This window comes from Arctopsyche grandis, chromosome 12 (genome assembly GCF_051622035.1).
Source record: "Arctopsyche grandis isolate Sample6627 chromosome 12, ASM5162203v2, whole genome shotgun sequence".
Classification (NCBI taxonomy): domain Eukaryota; kingdom Metazoa; phylum Arthropoda; class Insecta; order Trichoptera; family Hydropsychidae; genus Arctopsyche; species Arctopsyche grandis.
The window spans coordinates 27,846,762-27,865,547 of NC_135366.1; the positions used below are offsets into that span (position 1 = coordinate 27,846,762).

Sequence of the window (18,786 nt, forward strand, 5' to 3'; positions counted from 1 at the left end):
CTTGAATTTCGCTGAATTGTATAAAATACTGCAAATTTACAAAATTGATCATAAATGTCTCCGTGGATGTTAATTTTATTTACTGAATTTCGCTGAATTGTTTAAAAATGCTGCAAATTTACAAATTTGACCGTGGATGCTAATTGATATGTATTTACGGTGCTAATTTAGTATGCGGTCTACCTTCACATATCTACTTTAGTATGCGATCTACCTTCACGTTTTTACTTTAATATGCGGTCTCACTGTCTCAGTTCCCGCGTGTGACACTGAGACTGAATAATACCGACCCTAACAACCTAATCTTAAATGAATAGGGCCAACCTTAACTTAACCTAACCTATCCTGACCCTTAAATAAATAGGTGTTGGCTGTCAAGATATCTTTTTTTTTTAGTTTTATTTCATCAATATTTTCACAAAAAAAAACTTATCTTAGCAGCCAAAACCTATTTATTTAAGGGTCATGATAGGTTAGGTTAAGTTAAGGTTGGCTCTATTCATTTAAGATTTGGCTAAGAGATATGTATCTGCTGACGATATTTTGATAGAAATGCTTCAACAACATTATGGGGCGGCAGGAAAAAACAAAAATTGTAATAAACATTTCGTTGCTACGATACAAATAAAAAAATAGTCGACTGCGATTCAAAGGTAGATCGCATACTAAAGTAGCACCGTATTTACTTTGTATTATACTACATAGTATCAAATGTACAATGTTTCTGGCCAGGAAGGCGCATTGGGGTTACCCGTTAGGCCTTCCTGGTATAAATTAAAAATAAATAAACAAATAAATAAAATCTACTTTGAGTTTTGGTGCAAATTTTTGGTGGCAAAAACAACCGGAACACAAAACTAAACATTGGTGAAAATAGCGTGAATCGCAATAAGAACTTAAAGCAATTCAAAACAGCGATAGGAAATTTCAACGATAGGAAATTTCCATATGCAGATTAAACCCATATATACTAACCTGAAAAAACTGCATGCCATATATAATATTCCGTTTGTTACAGACATTACTAACAAACTAACCAGTAGATTCTATGACAGAATCACGAATAACCATACAAACACACTTGTGAAGAGTCTCGGTGATTACAACAAAATGTCTATACCCTTCAGGTATAAACACAGATTACCTAAACACAATCTGCTTTAGGTCATCGACTTTAGAGTCTTTAATTAATATTATGTATTAGATGTATTATGAACATTTATAAGGATTGTAAATAGGTTTTTGAGCTCTTTTTCCTATTATGCTGAAGACTAACATTAGAATAATATAATACTGTGATTACTAACCAAATTAAATTAAATTGTAAAATAGAAAATGATCAGAAGATCAGTAGCTATTAAAATAGATATAAGATGTATTGTGAACATAATTTCGTAATAATAAAAAGCATTTAAAATAAAAATAAAAAAATATGCAGATTAAAAGCGCGCAATTTGGCAAAAGCATTTCAATATCGTCTGCATTTGAAAAGGTAGTCGACCCTATTTAATTTTATAAAATTGATTTTACTCCCAACAAAAGCCGCCTAGCGAATCTAAAAGTCGAAGTTAGTTCTTCGATCAATCAAATCCTAATGAAAATCGCTCGAATGGAATAAAAGAAAGTCGAAAGTAACGATCATCTATTCATATCTACGTACATATAATATGTAGGTAGACTGAAAAAAATAAAATAAAATACCTATTGAACTCCGGCAAGAAACGAAATCACCAGTCTGCTCTATCTCCATCTTCTTGTGCACGACAACATTGCAATATCTGGAACGAAAACACAAAATAATCAATTAATTTAGTTCAAAGAGGAGCCACAAGGTGCAAAAAACGAGGTCGTACGTGGAGTAAAGTGTGCTTTTTTACGACATGGCGACACTCTTTGTAACGGAAATGGGGGATGCTTTCGAGATAATAAACACTGGAGAGCGAATGCTTGAAGCTGGGTATAAATATTTTCACTGGATCATATGTGTTCTGGAAACCAGCTTTCAATGATCATCGCTATACTATAATAAATGAATATTTAATTTAAAGAAAAATCATTTGTTTTATACTGAAATATACATATATTTAAATTCCTTTTCTCGATTCAATTTGATTTTTGAGATTAATTAAATCGTTCAGTGTTATGATTGTAAACGGTTTGTAAACAGATTTAAACCAAAAGATGAGGAGTTGGATGTTGGAAGATAAACATAAACATTATGTATATTTATGGAATTTTAAAGATGGTTCGACCACTGATGGAGACGAAATATTTATTTAAATTTCTTGAAGCACTTGTGTATTGAGGTAATGACGTCATCAGTTCACTTTTCGATGATGCAATTCAACATCGTCTTGATTAGGTAGAGGATGATGTATTTATTAATAACATTTGTACAATGCTCAGGTACGTGCGAGCAGAATGCAATGTTGCAGTCACGTAATATCGAAATGTCATCAGTTTCATGTGATTTGACCCTATAAATGAGTTTTATCAAAGTAAAGACCCATTCCATTGTGGTTTTTGGATCAGAACTACGGAAGTGTGATGTGCGTAAAAAAATTGATCATACATTTACATATGATAAGCTCGCTTAATAATTTATTTAAGTTTAAGTTTGGACCACTGTGGTATTACAGGAGACCATAATGCGCCAAAATGGTCGAAAAAAATACAGAGAGGTGAGAAAAATAAAAATATATACACGGACAAAATTAATAGCGGAATAGCGAAATTATATCATATATATAATTTCGCTATTCCGTCTGTGTGTCTGAGATAACGCTCGCCATACTATAATAGTCGTTTCGATTCGACATACATGTGTACGTAAGCTAGACCGCTTCCAACATGTCTGTGTGTGTCTCGAATAGGCTCCTAAGCCACTGAACCGATTACGATGGAACTTTCAGGATTTGTTGTATGCATGTCCGGGAAGATTACTGTGGTAAAAAAAAACTCTTAATAATAATATTCGTAATTACAATTTTACTGACGTGAAAGTAAAGCTATCCCGCCTTCATCGCATCACGCCGCGAGTGTGACAATAATCGCGCCACGCCTACCTAGCACTCGAATGTACTGAACATTCAGGGCTGTACCACAAACACACAGCGGATGGCCCACGCCAGCAAATATATCTATACCTATATATATAAAATTGAATGTCTGTGGAACGGGAACGATAACGGGAGCGGAAATTGCACGCGTTATTGTGGCATTGCATCGTTCAGGTGCCGGGTTCAGATTAAAAAATAAATTATATATTTAGTGTTCGATGCGAATGTTTCCGCTAGGAGAATAGAATGAAATAATTTAGAAAGAATATACCGCCATCTATTGAAAATTTATTTTTCTATTGGTGTTTTATATTGTTTATATTTTATTTTATTTTTTATTTTATTTTATTAATTGAAAAATCAACAGACAGGATGTACATAGATATGTATAAAAAAACAAATAGTAAATAAATAATATATGTAACATCCGAGTCCAATAATAGATTTTTACAAAAATGAAAAAGATAAATATAAGGAAAACAAATTAAAAAGTAAATAATAAAGACATGACAAAATATGCAGAACATTGCATAATTAAACTATAGTATTAAAATATTTGGAAAAGGTTATAAAATAGAATATAAGAAGAAATTGAAATTTACAAATATAAAACAAATGAAAAAGGTAAATACAAAATAAACAAATGAAAAGGAAAAGAATGAAAGCTATAATATGATTAAATAGCACATTACATAACTAAACTAAAGTTTAAAAATATTGGAAATATTGGAAAAATAGAAAAGGAGAAGAAATGAATCAATCGGTCAAGATTCTCTTGATGTTAGACCTGAATTGATGTAGGGAAATACCAAATAGATCAACCTCATTCAGCTCTCCGTTAAACATACGATAAACGCGATGCAGATAAAAATATTTTTGGGAATTAGTATTGAAAGGATCAAGTGAAAAGAGTGCAACGCGTCTAGAGTACCGAACTGGGATTCTGAAATTAACCTTATTCAGTAAATCAGAACAATCAAGGAAACCATTTATGAGCTTAAAGAAGAATATAGCATCAGTATGTCGTCGCCTGACAGAAAGATTGTTAAAAGAAAGGATTTTTAAAATGTCGGAAACAGTAGAATGGGTATAGGTAGGAAAATGGTAGCGTAAGGATTTAATAAATTTAAGTTGAACTTTCTCAATACAATTAATATGGGATAAATAAAAAGGTGACCAGATAATTGAGGCAAATTCAAGGTGAGACCTTACAAAGGAAAAATAAAGTAATTTTAGTACATAAGGATCATTAAAGGGTTTTGTTGAGCGGAGTAGGAATCCAAGAGATTTAAATGCTTTGTTGGTAATAAAATAAATATGTTCGGAGAAATCTAGTTTATTATTGAGTATTACACCAAGATCCTTAATAGAAGATGACGTGTTAAGGATTGAATGATTTAATTGATATTGATTGGTAATAATTGACTTATTTCTAGTGAAATTTAAAATAGAGCATTTTTCTAGATTAATAAACAGATCATTATTTAAACAATATATAGAGAATCTATCTAGATCTTCTTGTATCTTATGACAATCGTCTATGGTGTATATTGGTTTGTAAATTTTTAAATCATCAGCGTAAAGAAGTATAAAGGAATGTTTGAAGATGTATGAGATATCATTAATATAGAGTAAAAAGAATAAGGGACCTAAATGCGACCCTTGTATGTAGGGAGTTAGGTAGTTTTTACCATTTATATGTAACGCATGGCATACATATGACCAATTTTTTTACTATTAAAAAATAGTACATTTTGACGAATTTATCTCAAATGTACTATTTTTTAATAGTAAATGACCATTGTTAGTACATATGTATACTGAAAAGATTGAGAGCCTCTGTTTGGCAATAAACATATATTCAACGTTCTCAAAATCAGGAATGTTACCAGTAATGGCACATTAACATCAGACACTTAAGAACCCAAGAGTACCATTTGTAACTCGACAGCGATAATAATTGTCATACATAGTTTTACGTGATGATAACTGTAGGGAAGGCTGGGAATTTATCGAACTTGTCATCGGATTCGGAAAATTCATCGGGAAAACCAATGAAATGAGTTCCCGAGGGTGAGTAGGTGGGTATTACATATTACTACTTCTGGGAAACACTTCTAGGGGAGGGAAAGAGGGGGGACGAAGCTGTCGGATGGTGAGGATTCGATTTCAGCCGGAAAAGCCGGCTTTCGATCTCTCGGGAAACTCGAAAGATGGACGAAAATTCCTCTGAGGTTTGAGAACGTAAAAAAACCGTGTACAACACTTTCCTTAGACGATAACATAAACCTTAATGTGTATAAATGTTTACATATTTTAAAGGAAAGTCTTGCTAATTGGATTAATACTCCAACAATGAAGTGTCCCACTTAAGTCTATTCATATTAAGGTCTATTCATATTTGCACAGCATATACCGGCAACTGCACGTAAATAGCATTACGAAAAGTATTATTCGGTACATTTTATGAATAAGGACACATTCATATGTAGCGTAGACAAACCAGCAGTAGCCGACAAAATCTATTCATATTGTTGCATAGGGATGGATGCAGGATTAAAAAAATAGGCCAAAGTCGGTTCACAGAATTTATTCAACGATTCAGGAGGTCCACACGTAGTCACCGTTCTCTCCTGGATAATCGATGTTCCGTGTGTACCTCCTTATATATGACAAGTTGCCCAGCAAAGCATCCCCGATCCCTTGGCGTATTTATTGTCTAGGCACGTAGGTCTACCCGCACTCGCCCCGTTCTGTGAGAACCCCAGCGTATCCTTTGTTCGGGCACTTAATGAGTCCCGTTAGCCTAATACGGGGTCCCTATTGTTCATTCACGAATGCACTTGGACAGTGGATACTCTCTCCCATGTTCCCACGTTACAATATTATACAGCAGTACATGTCTCCGTAACGTATAAAGCAAAACCGGTTTTATTTGGCCACTGGAAATATTCACGCCATTCATTCAGTCATAGTAGCGAGTGCAGGCGTACTAACGAAAGTGCGCATACGCATATTTTATTTTTTTATTTTTACATAGATATATACCAGGAAGGCTTGACAGGAAGACCCCAATGCGCCTTCCTGGACAATTAATTACAAACAATGCAGCATTTTGTTATTACTTAAATCACTGTATTTCCAGAAGCTGAAGAATAACAAACAACAATAAATTAATTAATTCATTACAGAATTAATCCGTTGAGACATCTATGGATTTAGAATTTGTACATATTTTATATATTATACATATTATACACAATAAATACAGAAGATTTGTGGAAACAGGAAAAATGATTTTTTGCCAATTTTGAGAAACCGTTTCAGCAATGATCACATAAAATTGGCAAACTCTGATAAGAACCGATCGATTTGGAGTCACAAATACCCCCAAATCTAACCGGTAGTATGGCGTATCGAACCTACTGATCACTTGGTGGTAAACATACACGCTACCATTAAGCCATACTGCTGGCTATGGCTTAATGGTAGTTAATATGTTTATTATTACAAACGGCATATTGTGACAATATTGCCTCGACGATACGACGCATATCTGATATATGAAAGTCGATTTTGCCTTGGACTTGGCCGATCGTGCACTGCTGTATAGTATGAATGGAAGTAGTCTTTTCCGTGCACTGCTGTGCCGTGCTGGATAGTATGAATAAACCTTTAAGCGTAACATTCTTGAAAATCAAATTTATGTAAATTGGACCATCGATAAATAGCGGCAGCTACTTAATAGGGCCAAATCTTCCGAATAAATCTAAAAGGTCGATATAAATATTCGATTATAATGTAACATGAATTCACCGCACCGTAACGAGCGTCATGTTACAATACATGGCAAATACTAGTCCACTATTACACAGTGTAACTATCGCGAAATTCAGCAGCATCGATGATTATCGATTGCATGATTTATTGATGTATACCAGTGCACGTAATCGGCAACGCTATCGCAAACAGGTGCATTTTTCAATACGAGCCATTACCTCACGTCGCGACGTTAAGTGAAATACACCTGTAATTGTCGTTAGTATTTCAAGATAACCCATAAACGTAACGATATTTTCACGTGCGAACACGGATTCGCTCTTTTCACACCGTTAAATTGAATATTTAATTTTGCACTCACGCAAATACCCGCGAATTCGTGTATGTTACAGCGTAACGATACCGACCTTTTGAAAGTGTAAATTATGTAGGGAATTGGGAGTATTATTTTTAACTTTTGGGTTGGATTATGAACGTTGTTTGGGGAAAAGGCTTTTTGAAGCGTTAACTTCTTTACAGGCGATTACGTTACGAAAAGCACACACTCTCAGATCTTGCATCGAATCGTTCTCCACACCCATTCGACTCTGTTTATCACAACTTTTTCATTATTAACCCTTTGAATGCTGAACAACGCCGATCGGCGTTTTGCCACGAGTCCATGGGCCTGAAAAACGCCGAAAGGCGTTGTATTTTTAGCATCTACAAAGTAAACAAGAATACTATCCGCTAAAACTTTCCAGGTAGCATTGAAAAAAAAATGCATTGAACATGGTTCATGTAATCCATGTCATTCGTTTGTCAACGTTTATAAACATTGGTTTACACCGGAATATCTGAATATATAACCATAGCAGAATTTCCCGATGGAAATCCCCAACTGCTGAGTATTTTAGATTTTGCTTGGCATTTAGATTGTGAGCATTACATTTAAACAACAATAAAGAGGATGGAACTTGTTTTTGAAAAATACAATCATTAATAGACTTATTTTGTTTATTTTATATTGTTGCAATATATATTGGAGAGTCTAAACACGCCTTTAAAAGACTCGAAATCATCGGCGGTAGTAATCTAGGGTTTGTTTGGATTAGCTATAATTTTTATACCTGTTTTCTATTGGATTTTTAAATAATTCTAGTTGGAAATGTTGGCCAAATTTTCGGTGTGGCGGGCTTTCAACAGAAAAGACGTCAGCAATCAAAGTGTGAAGTGCAAACTTATTTGGTGATTTTTATTCATATGGGTTGTGATGCTTTTCGAACAGTCTGTAGTATGTTTGTATGTTATGTACATATTAGTAGAATGTATTCAAGAGTGTAAAATGTGAGACAAAATTCGACATAAAAATACACGTTGCACCCTTCAGTTGTTCTATGGTATGTACCACTTGTATAACACAGGATGTAGTGCAAGATGGGGATGAGGGTGCGCTTCCCTCTTATTTATTCAAATCCTGGATTTGAAAAAAAGCAGTGAAAAAAAAAACAGTCCTGTTCGTTAAACAGTCTGCCACACATTTCCACATCGGGAATGTCTCTTGGAAAAATAAAAAAAAAAACATGTGCAGAATGCTTGCACTCGGAAAGGTAATGCTATTTACAGAACAAACGACCGGATCCGAGCACTAGTAATGCTGAATTCGACGTGTATAACAGTGATGTGGTTCTTAAAGTTCCAAAATCTAAAAGATAATGAATCAAATAAACCGTTTCCCCACCGATGACCGCTATAGACGCCATGCGTAAAATTATTTACTAGCGCGAATGGCTTAATTCACTATAAAAAAATACTTCGAATAAATACTACGAAAAAAGTTTCAATTTACATATTTGGACACTTGAATAAATATTATTACAATATATACATAAATACATATGTACATATATAAAACCGGAAACTCGATTTACGTATTCGTTAAGTACCGCAAAAATTAGTGCGGGTAAAGGGTTTAAGCAATTGCTGAAATTCACTGCTTAAGCAATTGTTTATTAGTAGAGAGGTCTTGGGTTCAAATCTCGGCCAGAATCAAAAAATTAATCGGATTTTTTCGATGAGTACGAGTACGTCTATCTATCACTGCATGTATATGAAGTACATATGTATACATAACCACCAGCATAGATTAGTGGTTAGCACGCAATGCTTTCAAAGCAAGTGGTCACGGGTTCAATCCCCGCCCTGGGCTTCTGGCCAGACCTTGGAAATGTTTCCATGTCAATGGTTTCCTAATTAGAGTTTATTTGATTAAATGAAAGAATTGAGATTTTCAGCATCTCGAGTTCACTGATTTACAAAGATGAAAATTGCTTTGTAAAAAAAATACTCTGAATTGTTTATCAATAATGGATCATTGGGTTTTACCTGTTAGGTCTTCATGGTGCATCATCATCATTATATACAGTCATTCACCATCCACTACTGGATGAAGGCCTCTAAAAAACGCTTCCACTCGTTTCTGTTAAGCGCAACTCTCATCCCTCACCCTTTCCTAATTTCATCTACACATCTTCCATGCGGTCGTTTACCCTTTTGCATTCTCTCGGGTACCATTTTACCACTTCTTTCGACCATTCTCCTAGCCTCGTGGCCCGCCCATCGCCATTTCAATATCTTCATTCTATCTACTATATCCACTACTATGTGAATGTGTGTGCGTGCTTATGCACGCATAAACATACATACATGTATGTTTACTTGAGGTGTGCGTGCATTTGCACGGCACATTTCAGGTATTATTTCCTAACGCATGCGCGCTTTATGTGTTCATGCGTTGTTGTTTATTTTGTACTTGGTTATGTACAGTGTGGTTTTTTTTAGAACAGTGATGTGCAGTTGTTCTTGTGCGACATTCATGAACAACCGTCTCGTTCTCCGACGAAAGGGTCTCTTAGACTGTATTCGTTGGGGGGGTGGTGGCCTCATGTTGAGGGCTTCAGGGGTCAAATTCCTTGACCTTTAGTATCCACAACTCTTGTCATACTCCTCACCCACGTATTCCGTTTCCAGTCCTTCCTCGTCATGCCAAGCATACAACGTTCCATACTTTTTTGATTGCATGGGTGTAGCAACCTATCATGCGTCATCACTTGCAAAACACGATGGTACAAATATATACGATGGTCTTCATAAATATGGTATAATAAAAGATATGTGTAAAGGCCAAATGGCTTCAAATACAAACACATATGATCGAATGCAACACGTATACTTAACCTTTTAGCCTGTACATGTCCGAATAGACGACATTCGTGTAACGTATGTCCGTTTTGTTGCCTTTTAGTATAAAATCTGCTTTACAACGACTCGGGGGATAAGGCAGTTATACAAAGGCCAATGTGAATGTACGAGTTTTGCGTGAATCTTATGAGAAAATAGGTTTTTATTTCGTTTACGTGTTTGTTCGTTGTATATTTTGTTTGATATATATAATATAATAACCTTGCATTGGTGTATCGCACCCAATTATCACATCCTTGTTCATTATTCATGCCTTTTGATATGTAAATTAGGCTCGTGTATGTATTAAACTGTCGCTTTGAGTTCTGCGTATAAACGTTATAAGTGATATATTATTCAATTTGGGTATTAGTAGTTTTGCGTGTTGAATATGCACATGCATGTTTTGTTGTTTTTGAATTTGGATATATGATGATATCTGTGATTATTTGAACGGATACAAAATTGATTTTGGTTTGATTATTTTATATATTTTAATTAATTAACAGGTTATTAAATATGACTTGGGCGTATACATATGTCGGTCTATATATTATATAATATATGTATTTATGAACATGAATTTAAATAAAATATTCACAACTAATAACTATATGTAATACATATATACATAATTATTATTGACTAATAGATTTGCTCTAAATTGATTAAACGACTATATATGAAAAATAAATAATTTGCAATTCTATTTCAGTGTACAGAATACAAATGTAAGTCAATAAAATTTCTTAGAAAGTTAACGAGACCAAAAAATCTTGAATTATTCATCGAAACAAATTCTATATATTACTAAATACTAAACTACATAAAATCAACAAAAATATACTATTTTTTTTTAGTGCGAAAACTTAGTTCTCGCACGGTAGAGTGAATTGGATTTATGTAAACGTGCAACGAAACGTTGCAGCTTCTACTCCTTGTTTTTTTATTTGCAAAAGGCAACTGTTTCATTCCAAATATACACATCAATATGAAATATTTATTTGTCTGAACCACTATATGTATATGTACATATGTATTTATTTTGACAAACAGACGTGTTTATTAGATATTTGTACCACTGGTAATGAATTACACCAGGCTTTTACAAATCGTGTTTCGCGAAAAATATCTATATGCTATAAAAAATTTAATCCAAAACTCAAAATTGCACATTTTGACAAAAAGGAACTAAAATCTCAAATTTAGATAAATTTGTATTGTGTTTAGGGATATTCGGAAAATCGTTTAGCCTGCGGCGCATGTTTTGCTAAGCATATTGAAAACCTGCAGCATAGATTAGTGATTGGCGTATTATGCTTTCAACTGAGAAGTCACGAGTTTAATCCATGGCCCAGAGCTGCTAGCCATACCTTGGATATGTAGATCGTTTCCCATCACAACTGGAAAAAGCACGCTTCCGGTCCTACCTCTAGTCATAACTTTGCGCCGTTCATTGTTCATTGTTCACCGTGCATCGTTAATTTTTATGATGAACCATTTTTTATGCATTCTAGCTTCGTAGTTTGTCCTGTTTCCTGGAAAATAGACCCAAATCGCCCTGTTTCCTGGAAAAAGCACGCTTCCGGTCCTACCTCTAGTCATAATAAGTGAATATTTAATTTTCAAACATTATTAATTACACGTCCAATATTTAATAATTTAGTATGGAGAAAAAATACATAAACAGATTGACGCAACACAAAGTCAGAAATAAATACATTTGTTTCACACATATGTACATATCTTGACGTTTATAATTACTGGCAGACATAATACATACATATGTGTATATACATATGTATCTAATCAAATGGTGTATAATCTTTCAGAGTCAATTGATAGTAAAAACGTAATAAACATCGAAAAAAATTAAACTATTATTTGACTTAAGATCTAGTCAAAATTTGAGAGGAACATCGACCCAATAAATAAGTAATACTCAAACAAGCAAAAAAAATCAACTACCTGTTAAAAAAAATCTATTAAAATCAGATTAACATACGATTACGGTCGCAAAAAAAAAACACCTCATCATCAAAACAGCTAATTTAATCTGCACAGAGCGTTGAAACACGGTTATGTTTTTCGACCGAAAATTAATATCGCCATTTAATTAATTTCCAGACCACTCATTCGATACGAAATGTTTTCAACGTGAATTATTAAAATACACGTCTCGATAAAACGGCCGATCGATGCAACCCCTTAGGAGCAGGGCTCGTGCACCTTTTGGGTCAAAGAACCCACCCAGAGCCCAGTTTAGATCCTTATCTGACTCTTCGTGACTTTTTTTTTTCGGCGAGAAAACTCTTATTTATTGCGTCTATTCGATGTGTACAAATTCGGTAGTCGGAATTCGCCGAGATCGCACTTGTGAAAGCGAATATATTGTCGTGGATATTTATCGCGTTATAACATATTAATATATATATATATATATATATATATATATATATATATATATATATATATATATATATATATATATATATATATATATATATATATATATATATATATATATATAGTGTTATAATATAATAACGTGTACTGTGGGTATTATAACGTGTTATCTGATTAGTGTGATTCCTATTTATTAATAAAAAAAAAGTCTCGACGATCCGAATGCGGATTAGCATTATAATGTTTCATATCAATTTTGCAACAACAAGTATGTAAATCATAAATAATGTCCGAAAGCAAAGACAATTTTTACTTTATTGTTTTACAACACAATCTGCTTTAGATCATCGACTTTAGAGAGTCTTTAATTAATATTATGTATTAGATATACATATTATGAGCATTTATAAGAATTGTAAATAGGTTATTGAGCTCTTTTTCCTATTATGCTGTACATTAACATTAGAATAATATAATACTATGATTACTAACCAAATTAAATTAAAATTGTAAAATAGAAAATCATCAGTAGATCAGTAGCTATTAAAATGGATATAATAAGCCAGCAGTTTGGCTTAGTGATAGCGTATATATTTAGCATCACTGAGGTCATAGGTTCGTGTCCTCGCCACTGCTGGTTAGATTTGGGGGTTTTGTGACTCCAAATCGATCGTTTCTCTATCAGAGTTTGCCAATATTATCTGATCATTTCTGAAACGGTTATTGCTGAAAAAATCTAATCCTGTTGTCACAAAAATCTGCCTGTGTATAATTTGTATTAATTATACACAGTAATCTGAAATCCATAGATGTCACTATGATTATTATTTCTGATTAATTGTTATATTCTATATATTCTGATTGTATATGTATGTATTACTGTATTTCTGATTGTTTATGTATTTCATTAACGTACACCCGTCGCATTGGAGCAAATCTGTAATGGCGAGTGTGTATTGATTTGTGACAATAAAATAAATAAATAAATAATATGTATTGTGAACATAATTTAGTAATAATAAAAAGCATTTAAAAATCAAAATCAAATAGCTTTGGTGGTTGCGTTAATGCTAACCGCCGAGAGGTTGCGGGTTCGTGCCCTGAGTTGACCTCGATTGAAATCATTTATTTATTTTACATATATTAGATACTAGTTGTTTTACCCGGCTTCGCTCAGTATTTGTAATATATTCTACCAGCGGAAACCTATAATTGGTCTTTTGAAAAACTCGCAAATTAACGAGACATCTATGAATTGTACATAAATTTTATTGTACATCAATCAAACTTCAAATAGTGGTGACATAGTAGGTAGGAAGGATTTTAGCCAATTTTTTTTCCGGGAACCGTTTCAACAATGAAATCAGAGAAAATTGGCAAACTCTGATAGGAAACGATCAACCTGGAGTCACAAATCCAGGTCTGAACAACAGCATACTCTGAAAAATTCATTTACATTCAGGGATCGAACCCGGCACCTTCTTGACGCTAAGCAGAAGCTTAACGACCGAGCTATGCTGCTGTCAATTTTTGATTTAAGACTGTTGGTTTTCCTTTTATAATAAAATTAACAGCTTAAACATGGCGAATCTAATAGTAAATACTCGTTTGTTTTATTATTAAATTTATTTGAATCGAAAAAAAAAATAATACTCAACCATATCGAATCGTCGTCATAGAAACTTTGATTTGTTTTTCGATTACCGATGAGAAATCTGGCGAAACCTGAGATATAACAATAACTCAAGGTTTGCAATAGAAAATTGGAGAGGGAAAGCAAATTTTACAGGAACCGTTTCAATGAAAATCAGAAAAATTGGTAAATTCTGATAGGAAACGATCGACCTAGACAAACGTCTGGCCAACAACGAGACTAGTGGGAATAGAACCTGACACCTTGTACGAAAGAATACAACACTCACCACTAAACCACGCTGCTGGTTACATACATATATACATACATACAAAGGTTAAAGATCTGTAATGACGAGTGTACATTGATTGATTAAATAAAAATAAAATTTATATCACTATTTATATTTATTATTATTTATTTATTTAATAATAAATAAATAAAATAAATTATACGTCAAACATACAACTGGATAGATTCCGATTTATAATGTATTCAAATCAACTGAAACTTCTAGGTGCGGTCCTGTTGTAGCTGTCAATACAAAATGTGATGTTATTTAATCCAAAACACAACAGTATTACTGTCTATTATATTATGTATTTACCTAAACATATTGCATTTGAGAATTGGCATTGAATCATATCAAATGACCGGGCCGACCTTCAGAGCTGACATGAGATAACTCTTTCATGACAATCAAAATGCGCTAGCTCTCTATCTCCGATTCATTTTAATTGCAATATTTGCAATAACCGAAAGTAATCCGACACAACGAGCAAAAACAAAAGCCCTTTCTTACGGAAACGTCAACGTCATGCGTGTGTTGAATATTTATAAAAGCGGGACACACGTGTCAAGTATGTGAATTGAATATTGATTGAAGAATTGTCATATTTCTTAAGTACATACATATGTAATAGTCTACATATTGAATATGTAGACTATTACGAAAGATCGATAAAAACCATTTAAATATTGTGAATACGTTATTTTCTTAGTGACTCATATATACATATATATGTATGTATATTATTAGTTCTTACAAATCTTGTGATGTTCTTTGAAAGGTGATGGCCCTATGTTGAAGACTTGATTTTCATTATATAAGTTTTGTTATTTACAATTTTATATGATGGTCACAGTGTAGTGCACTGGTAGAGCTATTGTATACCAGTGCACTACACTGTGATGTAATAGAGAGGTCGTTGGTTCAATTCCTGGCCAAATACGCTGCTGGCCAGATCTTGTGTTTATTAAAACACAGATCAACCGACTCCCGTTAAAATATTACGATTTTCTTTAGCTTTGTTTTTGTGACAGATCCAATAAATCAGTATCCTCCCCATCTGTTTCTCGCAAATTCGAGTTATTAGCATCTTATTTGTATTAATTTATTTATACAGGTATACACCCATTTTTACATACCGCCTTTACGTTTCACATGGCTTTCGTGTCAGTGGTCATTTTTATCTCTTATCCGATCGTTTTCATACTTTGCCATATTGCTCATTTTGGTCATCAATACACGTTAATGTATCGTCTGCCATTACGTTGGAGATAAAATATCGTATACAACGCGTTTTAAACACGCGGAAAGTAAATCTTCTCGACGTTTAATAAGCGTTCGTCCCGTATCTTTCAACTTGTTCGCCTTGATATGGCGATATAAGATTTTAATTGTTTAAACGCCTATAATTCACTCTATATTTTATGAAATTTGCTCTATTGGTTCTCGTTATCTCTAATATATAAATATTTATAGTTTTAACTCTCATATGTATATAAAAATTTCAAATTTGGCGTGTAGCTTCTTGTAGGGTAATACACGATATATGTATATTGATTTTTGGCTAAATATGTCAGATTTGACATTTCACGGCTAAAAGTATATCTCTTCACTGGGTTTTATCTGCGAGATAAGTATTCAATAATAAGTTATGTTGTATCTAATTGTTAATATGATTTACAATAAGCTTACATACATTTAGTTTTTTACAATAAGCTTACATACATACATCACATACAATTATTACTTTATCTATGTACGTAGTAACAATCGATGAAGTTTTGTGATCATGCGAAAATTCGAACTCGAGATTTTGACTGATTCGAACTCAGAATCGATCACTGATCACGTTTTCATGATCTAGAAAAAATGTGTGTGTGTGTCTGTGTGGGTGTGTATTTTGGGGATATTTTTAACACCGTTAGTCCTATCGAACTGAAACTTAGTATCGGTTACTGAAATTCTTATCGACACGACGTAAATTTTTTTCAAATTTTTAAGTTGACCGGAAATGGTACCTTGCCTTATAGGTGTACTCTTTTTTTAAGTTTTTGAATTCAATTATCTCCCAAACCAATAACTGAATCGGACTGAATTTTTTTTAAATATAATACAAATAATAATTTTTATAACCTCATATTTTTTAAATATTTCTATCTGAACCGGAAGCAGTACTTTTACTCTAGAGAATCGAAGTTTTTTATGTTTTTTTCAGAAACCTTTTGGTTTATTGAACTGAAATTTCATATCTAGAAGTTTAAGTTTAATACCAAGTTAATTATAAAATTTAGTTAGCATCCGTCAACCGGAAGTAGCAGTTTACTCTTGTTCGATTTTTCTTCCACTATTTTTTTCGACCCCTTAAACATGTGTTCGTCACAAAAAAATTCAAGTATAATTCTTGTTGCAATTTGATGAAAATGAAAAATAATTATTAAATTTTATAAACCGGAAGTGGGATTTTTTTCACTTAGAAAGGTTGAAAATGTTGTGCCCACTACTCTGTCCACACCCCTGAACGTATTAAGCTGAAAATTTATATTTCTATCCTTTATGTACTAACTTAGAGCTGGTAGGGTTTTGGTCAGAATTCGTAAACCGGAAGTAGTATTTTTTTTAAAAACAATATTTCATTATTTTTTCATTATTTTATTTTGACCTTTTAAATTGTTTTAAGCTTCTTGATATTTAATGTGTATAATAATAATAGTGATTTTAAGTAAAAATAAAAAAAAAATTACTTAATTTAATTAACCGGAAGTGGGATTTTTTTCCTCGTAGAAAGGTCAAAAATGTTGTGCCCACTACTCTGTCCGCACCCCTGAACGTATTAAGCTGAAAATTTATATTTCTATCCTTTATGTACTAACTTAGAGCTGGTAGGGTTTTGGTCAGAATTTGTAAACCGGAAGTAGTATTTTTTTTTAAAACAATATTTCATTATTTTATTTTGACCTTTAAAATTATTTTTATTTTCTTGATATTTAATGAGTATAATACTGATAGTGATTTTTAGTAAGAAAAAAAAATTTGAACAAAATCTGATAACCGGAAGTAGATCTTTTGTTTTGTGCAAGTTTCCATACATTTGCGCTCAATTTGTATCGCTATCATAGTCAACAGTTCAATATCGAATTTTGTTTTGTAACCTTCTTATATTCATCAAATACATAGATAAAGTCATGGGTTGGTCACACCCGAATTTTTTTTAGTTATCAGCTGATTTAATTACTAACTAGACATCTATGGTCAACATTGTACATGAGTATTATTCAAGGACTATTACAAACATCGATCATTAAACATTACAATCATTATATAGACATCTATGGAAAACATTTTAAACATCAACAAATTATGAGAGAAAGATATATAATTAACTCAAATAAATTGGCAATTCTGAATAAATGTCACAAACTATGTTGTATTACATGACGCTTGTGACTTGATAGTAAGTAGACCGCGCACGGAGCCATCTGCTTGACTCGACCGGTATATCGTATAAATGAAGTTTCAGACACGAGGAGCCATGGCGATTGACTGTCAAAAGCAATGCAATGTGATGCAATCACTTTTCGGACAATGTTACTCGATCATAATCTGCTAATCGGTCATTTGTCCAAAGGAAGACAATGGCATATCGAGGGCACGGCCGCCACTGGAGCGCAGAACCCAAGGTGAGGCATTGCTGCTGTACAGTTAGTTATCCCATCGCGAAATTATTGGCCTATGAATCACTGACCAGAATCTCTAAAATTGGTCCAGCTTGAAACTCAAACTTCAGGGTCAAGGCGAAAGTTCGGGTATTGGACTGAATAATTATGGTATGCATAGATATAAATAGCTAGTAATTTGGCTCGGTGGTTGCGTTTATGTTTAGCACCGAGAGGTTACCGGGTTCGATCCCGTGCTAATCTTCAATACTGCTGTTCAGACTTGGATATTTATGACTCCAAGTCGTACGTTTCTTAACACAGTTGCCAATTTATCTGATTTTCATTGTTGAAACGATTCTTTAAATTGGCAAAAAATATCCAACCCGCCATGTCGCAAATATCTGAATTTGATTTATGTACAACATGTAAAAAATGAGAGGTTACTCGGTTCGATCGAATATTTAATGCTACTGGTCAGACTTGGATATTTGTGACTTCAAGTCGATCGTTTCTTATCAGAGTTGCCAATTTATCTGATTTTCATCGATGAAACGATTCCCCTCCAAATTGGCTAAAACCATCCTACCCGCTATGTCACAAATATCTGAATTTGATTTATGTACAACATGTAAAAAATGAGAGGTTACTCGGTTCGACCGAATATTTAATGCTGCCGGTCAGACTTGGATATTTGTGACTCCATATCGATCGTTTCTTATCAGAGTTTGCCAATTTATCTGATTT

At 33.4% G+C, this 18,786-nt stretch overlaps 3 protein-coding genes across 3 annotated transcripts in view; all 3 read right to left on the bottom strand.

Moving 5' to 3' along the window:
* LOC143920396 (uncharacterized) overlaps nt 1–277 on the bottom strand; it is a 443,610-nt gene extending 443,333 nt beyond the window's left edge. The window contains exon 1 of the mRNA XM_077443282.1: nt 159–277. The gene's annotated coding sequence lies outside the window, so the exon portion shown is untranslated. The remainder of the gene's footprint in view (nt 1–158) is intronic.
* The window catches only part of LOC143920389 (uncharacterized), a 188,088-nt gene that overhangs the window by 124,613 nt on the left and 44,689 nt on the right, over nt 1–18,786 (bottom strand). The window contains exon 3 of the mRNA XM_077443273.1: nt 1,702–1,778. The gene's annotated coding sequence lies outside the window, so the exon portion shown is untranslated. The remainder of the gene's footprint in view (nt 1–1,701; nt 1,779–18,786) is intronic.
* LOC143920393 (endoplasmic reticulum-Golgi intermediate compartment protein 2) overlaps nt 5,424–18,786 on the bottom strand; it is a 67,342-nt gene continuing 53,979 nt past the window's right edge. The window contains exon 2 of the mRNA XM_077443279.1: nt 5,424–5,434. The gene's annotated coding sequence lies outside the window, so the exon portion shown is untranslated. The remainder of the gene's footprint in view (nt 5,435–18,786) is intronic.